This window comes from Porites lutea, chromosome 4 (assembly GCF_958299795.1).
Source record: "Porites lutea chromosome 4, jaPorLute2.1, whole genome shotgun sequence".
In the NCBI taxonomy this organism is placed as follows: domain Eukaryota; kingdom Metazoa; phylum Cnidaria; class Anthozoa; order Scleractinia; family Poritidae; genus Porites; species Porites lutea.
The window spans coordinates 13,729,852-13,740,070 of NC_133204.1; the positions used below are offsets into that span (position 1 = coordinate 13,729,852).

The 10,219-nt window shown below is 41.4% G+C and overlaps 1 pseudogene; it reads right to left on the reverse strand.

The window, feature by feature from the left end:
- Positions 1 to 508: 508 nt before the first annotated feature.
- On the reverse strand, positions 509 to 1,150 carry LOC140934240 (uncharacterized; annotated as a pseudogene).
- Between the last annotated feature and the right edge of the window lie 9,069 nt (positions 1,151 to 10,219).

Here is a 10,219-nt window from a genome sequence, read left to right on the forward strand (position 1 = left end):
GACTAATCAACTCCACCCCCGTCTTTACATCAGGTACACAATCCACGCTGTCATCCATGTACCTACTCTTAAAAATTGTCTCACCTGCTAAGGGCAAATCTGACTGAGGGCTCCTGGCATCTTCTTCAGCCACAAACTGAGCTTCAAAAGTAGACGAGTTCACTCCAAATACAACATGGTCAATCTGAAATACATCAGGCTCCCTGTCTCTCCAAGTTCCGCCGCAAGAAATGTTTTACTTTATAGGGTTGATCTTCAGGTTTCAATTTAATTTGTAGTTACACCTCTTTGATGTCACCCATCAAAGCCTCAGGTTTATGGCGAAATCTGAGAAGCACCACGAACAAGTCGCTCTGTTGCTTAGGCCCTTGTAGCCCAATGTCATTTAAGGACAGCCCATTACACTTTGGAGAAGAGTTTAAAACTTGCTCGTCGCTTTATCTGGCCTCAGCAATGGAAAGTGGGGCAGGTACCAGGCTTGTTCAGGCTTAGCTTCTCCAGGTGGAACTTAACTGATGTACCCTTTTATCTTGGTAGGTCTGCAATACTTCTTTGTAAGCTTCACCACGTTTCGGGGGCTGCTTTAGTTTTCCCTCAGTACTCCGTGGACGCTGTAACGCCATACTGTTATTGTCAAGTAATAAAGTTCTGCCACTTTTCCAAGGCATGCCAACAACACAGTGATCATCAACGAACTTCAAGGACTTAGCAACAGTGTAACTTGCTAACTTGTCATGCGGATTGACCATCAGAGTCTCGTTAGGTTCTTATGTGTACCAATAAAAAGGAACAAGATTGTGTAACTCATGTGTATCACTCAGGAATGAATGAAATTGGTCTGATATCTCTCTATGGCCAGCTCCAGGTTACCAATGCAGGTCCACCCCAAGGGAGAAGGTCTAGCTAGGGGTACACCAGGTCGTCCTCTCACATCCTCCAACAAGTATACTAAGTAAGCTTGGTCTACACCAATGAGCACGTATAGTATGGCACTACGGATCTAAGTCCTACATGAGCGAACTTGAGGCCCTTTAGGTGCACCCACTTATGCTTGTTTACTCCAATCAACTAATTGCATGTTTCCTATGACTCTCTCAGCTGTATAGGCAGAGACTACTTTGGAAACTTTTCCATCAGAACTGCTAATCATGAACTCAACAACTGTGCTGTCCAACTTTACATAATTGTCATCCAGTACATTAACTGTACGTTCGTGCGGTTTGCCCTCAAATCCGAGTTCTGCTGCAATGTACCTGTCTAAGTAAGTTCTACTGCTGGTATTGTCAAGAAGAGCATTTACTTTGATTCCTCGTTTTCGCATAAGACAGGGACAGTTCTAAGAGCTATAACCTCTACCACGGCTACAGGTTCTGCTTCAGTAATGGCTGTGTGGTTTTTCTCACTTAGATCCCCTTCTGTAGTGGCACTACCCTTGCTGCATTTGACTAATCTGCTTCATTTACTACCTCAGCTTGCTCTTATTTCTTTGGATCTTTGAGAAGCATCTGGTGATAATGAGAATGATACCACTTTATACCACATCTGAAAACCGTTTATGTTCTTCAGCTATGTTCATCTACCGTTATCTAGTGCTGACAACTTAAATTTCTCACAGGTCCACAAGGCATGGTTCTTCTTTAGCTAGGAAGGCTCTTTCTTTTCTGGATTCACTGAGGACGCCTGATATTGTCTCTGAGGCTGTGGTCATAAACTCTGATTCTTCTTCCATAACCCATCTAATGTCTTTACATTCTCAGTTCTGGAGTTGTCACGGACCTATTTGCTTCTACTTACCCAGAAGGTTCTTGATGAACTTGCATTGACAGGTAAAGTAACGTGACCCAATTTCAAGTTCTGCTTCTAAAGTTGGCATCTGTTAGGTTCACCACTCCTCAAGGCCTTTTTCATTTCCCTCTCGAATCTGCTAAAAGGCGTCTAATTCTTCAAGTCATAATGTGAGTGCTCTGCGTTTTCCCCCATACTTCCGTTCTAGTTGAGACTTATGATGCTGAGGAGTGTTCCAGACTTTTAATGACTATAAGGGCTTCACCCGGAGAGTACTCCCGTAATCGTAACAACTTGTAATCTGGTAACGCTTTGGCTTAGTCAAAACATGAGTAATTCATATTCTTATTACAGAAAATCTGGCAATGCTCACTATTTTCAGGGCTGTTTTAGAGTCAATACTGACCTGGTGGAACTTAATGGCTGACTAACAGCAGGGGTCAAAAAGGGTACTTGGCTACCACATGATACAGGCTGGAATGCATTTTGAGCTTGAGCTCCTGGTAAATATAACCCATTGAAGACAATCGAAAACGTATGGCAGAGGGTTGACCCAACATTGTCTGGGCTGTGTTAATCTGTGCATCCAAGGGTAGCTGCTGAAAGTGAAGGGGATGCTCCAACATTGGAGGCTTGTAAGACAGTGATGTCTGGGAAACAATTGGAGTCGATGAATAAATAAAGTTCACTGAAGGAGACTATGCAGACACGCTGTTTAAAGCGGTAGATTTATTGGTGTAGTCACCTGAACTCGCACATTAGCGCTTTCTGCCGGTTCTTGCAATTCTGCAAACTATCATTAGCAATGTTCTCATTGAACGCTAACTTAACTCCCTGAGGCGGTTCAGTCCGTATCTGTTCCTTGTGCTACGTTTTCTACTTCATTTGTTCAGAGAGTTGTTTCTCGCATTCCTCGTATGTTTTCCCCAGGTCACGCATAACTTGAATATCTTTCCTGTTCTTGCTTACTAGTTTCTTAAATAAAATCATATCACAAAAACACTAAAACAAAAAGGCGCTGATTAAGTAAAAATACACCTCCTTGTCTAAAACTAACAAGTGCGCATAACCGAGAATCTCAAGGTTCACAGGAATAACACTATTTACTTTGCGCCAGAGGATGTCTTTTCAGTCACACTTTTTGACCTTGGTCTTGAATTGACTTTACTATGGGTACATCAAGTTCTTACTATTGTTCCGCATGTTCCCATATTTATGTCTTTTCAAAACTTTTTAAACTTCTAAGAAATAGCAAGAGAACTAAAATGAATTAGGTACCAATCAATAACAAAAAAGAAAGTGATTTACGGAAATTACATACATAGACACTATACGCTTTAATAGTAAAAAGACAGAAAGGTTAAGACATAAGATCTACAAATAATGTTAAAACGATGATGTGTGTAACATAAACTTTGCCAAAAATTTTAGATCTTGAATTCAATATACATAAACATAAAAAATAAAATTGATCTAACGAAGATAGAATTAAATAAACAAATGTAGCATGAAAATATTAACCTCTGCTGTGTCAATCGCTAAAGCAAGAAAAACTTTGAAACACTTACTGCCCATTTGAGTTGGCCAAAAAAAGGTTTAAACCGAATGCAACAGAAAGGACTGAAACGTTTTAGCAACTAGATTCCGTAGCGCTTTTGCATATGACTTTACCTTGTAACATTGAAGAATTTTCTAGCGAGATCTACAAATGACACTTGTGCGCATGTGAAGGCAATCAAAACACATAAGCTTTCAGACAACCACATAAATGGAGTTAAACATGCAGCTAATAGTGAATAGTTTCCATCTCAACATCATCAAACAAAGCTGTTTGTCTTCCAAAAGAAAGAATACTGTTTCATGTTTTTTTATGGTCGTTTCCCTTCGTCTGAGCGTTTCTGGATCCCTGCTTTATCTTCGCGGAAGCAATGAGACCTTTTTGAAGTCTCCATAATCTTGCTAGGGGGACACTTGTTTGGTGGGAAGTCTCCTTGAACAATTGGCTTGAAACCATTTGTTTCAAATTCAAGTTGATGAGGTACTCTGTTCGCCAACTACTCTAAAAGGTTTATGCCAGAAACTGAATTTATCGCCATCGTTTCTGGGCATAAACTTCTTTGGCGAACTTTCCTGGAAATGGAAGTGTCTGACTTTCCCTCTTCGTGAAGAAAACATGATAATGAGATAGAGCCTCTACATTCTTTGGATCATTCAGGTATTGACTGGTCAACGGCAGACTGTTGATTATAGAAACGACTTCATGCCAGAAGGCGAGCAGTGAGGACAAGTTGACTCTTCCCTTGTAATCATTAAGAACAATGAATCTAGTAATCTTAATTTGTCTTTATCATAATCATCCCCAGCGACTGAAATAAGGGACATTCATGAACGAATTTGCAGCAATTAGTACTCAAATATGATTAGATCCCGTCATTGCCAACTTCCGCATAGCATTTGCAAGTTCGTCTCTTTCTCCTACAAGCTTTGAGTGTTGGTTAGATCTGTCAAGCATCTTAAGGCACGGATGAAAGCATTGGTTGTCAAGTCGTCTAAATACTCTATGTGTACTGCTTGGGGAATCATGCGACGCAATATCACTGTATACCTCCTCAGTACCTTATTTCCTTGTTAACTGTGAACCGCCAAAAGTAGTTATCTTTAATGAAGCGACACCAGAATTCCCATCACTAATAAGGTATGCATGTTTTCGTCTTAATTTTGCACTGTAAGGTGGAAACATTGTATGCATCCAAACGTGCTTGCATCAGCAAAAATGTGAAATTCATAGGTCTTCTTGTGGCTCATCGTCTTTGCCTCAAAGCATCTTGGAATTTGTAAATGTTTCAGACATAGAAGATCACGTTCCCATCATTCTCACCTTGGCAAAATCTCTTTAGGTTGAGGTTCATACCAGCCGACATCTCTACTAAAGGTTGCCAGTAACACTTTCTTTGCTCTAAAGACCACGGGGACAAGAAAACCATCGCAAATACCCTCCTTGTAGTTAAGGACTGGTCCTTTAGCACGTTAGGAAAACCAAAGCAGTCTAACCCTACAGACCATAGCATACCAAGGGCTCTGTCCATGGGAAGTCTTTGTGATGATAGAACCAAGATGATGTCTCGTGTTCTCTTTATCTGGTACTGATTTAAGAAGTTTGTGATCATTTACAATGTATTTGTTAAGATGATGGATGATGACTATGCTTACTTCTCTTCATTAGCCGTATGTAAAAAGCTGTACCCAGCACAAGCCAGCAAGGACCTTGCCCCAAACATATGCACCTTTATCCTGTTCTCCTTGAACTGTTACTTAACATCATTATTAGGCCACCAATGTAATCGCAAATATTACTTGTCGGCTACACTTACTTTAAACTGATGAAACATCTACTTCAACATTGCAAGTTTTAACATAAAGACATCTGTAAGTTGTACTTACCTGTCAATTGTTATATAGGTCAGGTCCATCTAATGGATGAATCTTGAATCTTGCTTAGCAGTCAAATACGACCCTGACCTTGTACTCCCTTTGTTTATGGACAACATTTGGAGGTATGTTTACTGCCCGCTACGCATGCTGGCATGAAAGGCAGCAACAAAAGTCCTCCAGCTTCTGAGTGCTACCCTAGGTGTGGTTCAGAGTCTTCATCGCATCCTCTACTGTTTACCACCCAGTGTTTTTTGTCTGCCTCTCTTGCCCTTGCCTTCTGGTGTCCAGAGTAGGGTTATGCGGATGATGTTACTAGGTTCTTCCTTAAGCATGTGCCCAATCCACCTCCACTTCCTCGCTGTCTTTATGACAAGGGTGTTGGGCCACAAGATTCTCAGGATTTTTTCCAGGCGTATGTGCACAGTTTTCGCCAAACATATTAAATTTCTGACATCCTTTATAATTGTTATCTATCTAGTTTTTGGGCTCGCAATTTTGTTGCACAGTACTGCTGTTATAATTTTTTTCTGAAACAGTCAAAAAATGGCGTTCACTTTTTTTGTTGTAGAAATCAGTCCCCTTACATGAAGTACCTACCTACTATAACAGAACCGCTGTAATTGCGTCTCATCGAGCTAATCGTGAAACGTTTTTTGTGTGTTGTGTTGTTTGGGACTTAAGCAGGATTTTGCCTCTACTTTTCAAATCTCCACAACAAGTAGGACACAAAATTTTTAAATTTTTATTTCTTTATCAATTTAGGTGAAGACTGGTCGCAAAGTTGCTACTGCTGAACAAGTTTTAGTCGCAAAAGGAGAAAATTTAGAAGCAAATGCGAGCAAGCCCTGCCTAAGTAAGTAAACTCCTGTGCCATTAGTATATCTCCATTCACCTAGACCAGTGGGGGGTTCGGGATGTGCAATGTCCACCTCTGTCTTCTTCAGGCTGATCTTCAGGCCTATCTGCTGAGTGTATTTGTTAGGCGGGGTGTCTTCTCCTGGATGTGTTGTTAAGTGTAGGAGACTAGAACCAGATCATGAGCAAAGTCCATGTTTTCACGTACTGTTAAGATGGTCCATTGTACGCCTTTCATCTGTCTTCCATTGTTCCTTACATCACCAAATGTTGATGTTGAACAAGCGAGCCGACATCACACAGCCTCACGTGTCTTCACTTGCAAACCACTGTGGTTGCTGTTCCCTACCTTACATGTGAAATTGTTGAAAAAGCTCTTGATGAGAAGAGCAATTTCTTGTGGTATTAAATATGCACTAAGTATGCCAAAAGTCCGTCTTGAAGTCCATAAAGTTGCTGCACAGTTCTCTCTGCCATTACAAGCACTGCTAGATGATGTTTGCAATGTGAAGATTTGGTCTATATAAGCTCTACCCTTCCAGAAGCAAGCTTGTATCTGGATAATAATCTTTGATAAAAAAGTCAGTCCCTACCAATCATTGCAACTGTAAAGAGCTTCCTTCTTGAGGATCTTTACAACGATGCCCTCTGTCCACTCCATTCGTTTCTCCTTTTCTTTCCCATGTGGTTGTAAAGAGTGGAAGAATTTATCTCGACTGCAAACCCTAGGGCTGCCTTGAACAATTCTGCATTAAGATTGTCCTGCCCAGGGGGCATTTCTGTCTTTAATGGACTTGATGGCCGAGATGATCTCTTCTTTCTCAGGTGGTGCAGTGTTGACTTGAATATCATCCCCTGCTTCTTTGCTGTCAACTTCTGCTGTTGGTAGCAGCCTGTCCAGGACTTCACCGAAGTGTTCTGCTCAATGAGCGTCAATCTCTTCTGATATTGGCAATCCTCCCTCTTTGTCTCCAACAAGAGCATCAGTTAATCCACAAAACTTGCGAAAGACTACCTTGGTGACCTTGTACACCTTCCCTTGCTCTCCTATGCTGGCTGCAACTTCTACCTGGCTTCCAAAGTCATCCATTAATGCTCATTTTACTGTTCTTGCCAATTTATTCACTTTTCTGTCTGCCTCTTGGTACTACTACTTGCGCCTTTCTTTCAGCCTCTTGGACTTGGCCTCAACGCACTGTTTTTTCACGCCTCTCGTGGTGTTAATGGGTTACCAAGTTTCTGCTGTGGTCTATTCCTTCTTCTTCCTTTGTCTTGAACCCAAGCAGGTTTTACTGGCCTGGAAATACGCTGTTTTCCGTTGCTTCTTCTTGACGTTGGCATCTTCCTTATCAGACTGCAGGTAGTCCTCCAAATCTGCCAGGGCTTGAAAATTCTTCTTCAGATGCAGAACAAAGGTACTACTGACCTTGAGGTTTTGCAGTTTCTTCACGTCAAACCACTGCCTCCTGGGTCTCTTGCCCCCTGTTTTCCTCAGCTTCACTCTCGATGTTGCCACAACCATACGATGAAACTGCTCACGTCAGCTCCCCTTTATATTCTGACGTCCATGAGTGACTGCCGCTAGGTATCACCGATCACGAAGTGGTGTATCTGGTTTTCATCTCTTTTGTCGGGAGTACCAGATCACCTGTGGATAAATGTGAAGAGTGTCACTGCAGTGATGAGGTCGTAAATTGTTCAGAGTTCCACCAGTCTCGCTCCATTCTCATCAATGGTGCCGCAACCCTATCTTCACATGGCTCTCTTGTAGTTGGGTATCTCTTTTAGCCTTAGCATTCACATCCCCTATCATAATCGTCATATTATGTCTTGGTATTTCCTCTAACTCAATAAGAAACTGATGTGTCTTTTCATTTCTTTATCGTTGTTATTTGTGGACGCATAAAACCGTATGATCGTCGTATTAATCTGTTTCATTAACTGCCTGATCTTGATGAGTCTGCTGTTGGCAGGTTTCCACTCCATCAAGCATTTCTCTCTACCCTTCCCGAGAATGATGGCCACATCCTCCTGGTGTTAGTTGTCATCTCTTCCTTAATATAACCCCGTCTCCCCTGTACTACTTTTGAGTCTTCCAGAGCCGGTTCATCTACTCCCACTAATTCCCAGGGTATGCAAATTTGTAGCACCTCATCTCCGATGTCACTTGAGCTTGCTTACCGGTCTCAAATGTTGTCCTCACATTCCAAAAACTTATCCTGGTCTTGGATTTGGTGCTCGGGACTTCCTGACAGTGGTTACCTGCCGGTTTTCACCACTGTAATTCATCCAATTATCTTCCAATAACTCTGGAAGGCCATTACATCATTTGTTTTGGTTCTCTTTGTTGCTGTTTCCATCTTCCTTAATCCATCTTCCTAAGCAAGTGCTGGCGTTTCTTCCGCGTCTCCTCCTCTCAGCAATTCGTCCATGAAATCCTTTATATATGAGGCTTGCATTCTCTATGCATTGAAGGCTGGTAGGATGGCTTTATACACTGATCTTCTTTATTTCGCATTCCCTGATGATCTTCTGTTATTCAATTTCTTCTGACTGTAAACATTAATACTCCAGACTGCGCATATACTATGTATGACAACCCGATCGTGTCTGGCCTTACCTTTGGTGTGACAGTTCTATACTTTAACTATAAAAGGTAAATTAATTACTTACACTTGTTTCCGCAATTGTTATTTGACTATAAACAGTGTCCGCATAATTGTAACGCTCTTGCATCAAACCTTAAAGTTTTAGTTTTCGCATGGTTTTTCGTCCCTCAAAGTCTTGACTTGACCATTGGTTGTTCTTGCTTGTCTTACTGTCTTACAAGTCAAAGAGATCTTTGCTTTGGATCTTGTGGTATTTCACGTTCTCACAATTGCTCCAATGATTTCGAGATGCATGTCAACATACTGATGTTTATTTAAAGCGCTGTAAACTTTAAATAAATACAGCGAGAACTAAGATAAAGGTAGCAATAATTACAAATAGGAGAGTGCAATTAAGGAAAATACATACATTTAACAAGCTTTGAAAGTAACAAGACAGAAAGGTAAGAATTTAAGATTTACAAAAAAGGTAAAATGATGTCATGTATAACTCCAACTTCATCTAAACTCTTAATTGGGAATTCACAAAACATAAGCGATAAAATCGGTCTCGAGAGGATAAAAATACAATGTGCTTAAATAAAAAAATGCAGCGTGAAATTAATTACCTTGGTAGTGTCACTCACTCATCTTCTTAATCCTGGCTGCGACATAAGGCTGCAATAAAATTGTGCCACTCTACCCTACCCAGAGCTTTGGTCTGTGCTTCACCTGATGTTAAACCCAACTCCTCTGACTCTTTTGTCAGTGTTCTCCTGCTCCTCTGATCTCAGTTTAGAGGCTGTATTGCTTAAGACTTCCAGATGTTGCAGAGTCAACTTAAAAGCACCTCTGGCTTCGACACCATTATCACTGCTAATAATGCTTTCAAGACAAGTGAAATCATCAATGCACTCCAGCTCTTCTTCACTGATGGTGATTGGGGTGCTGTAAGGGCGTTACGTTCACCACCTGGGTCTAATAAAGGTTGGTGTGCAGACGCGTTTGCCATGTCTAATTGTTTAGTTGGTCGAATTGTTCCTGCAGATGACAAGAGTGGCTGACATGACTGTCAGATAATCGGCAAAGTACAGGCCTTGCAAATGTGACAACAAGTCCACTAGATTCCACGCAGATGGTATGAGGTTTGTTTCATGAATCGCCAGTAAATGGTTACTACAAAAAAGAGTGGAGAGAAAATACAACCCACTTGGACTCCAGCCTTGAAGGGGAATGATTATGTCAGGGCATTCTTTACGCCTGTTCCTACCTTACTTTGCTCGGACATTGCTTGGAATCCGAATAGATAGAAGTGCATCCCAGCTGTCACAATTGCCGAGGTCCCCCTTCTTGCGGATCTTCAATACATGGTCCATGCTTTTGTTCTCAAGAATCACCTCATGATTCCAGATCTTAGCAAAGAGATTGTTAGGTACCAAGAATGCAGTGGTTGTGTCTGCCTTAAGTAATTCTGCTTGAAGGGAATAAACCCCTCGAGCTTTTCCGTCCTTCATTGCAGTCTCCACTTCAGCCTGATAGGGCAGGTCAGTGTTAACGTT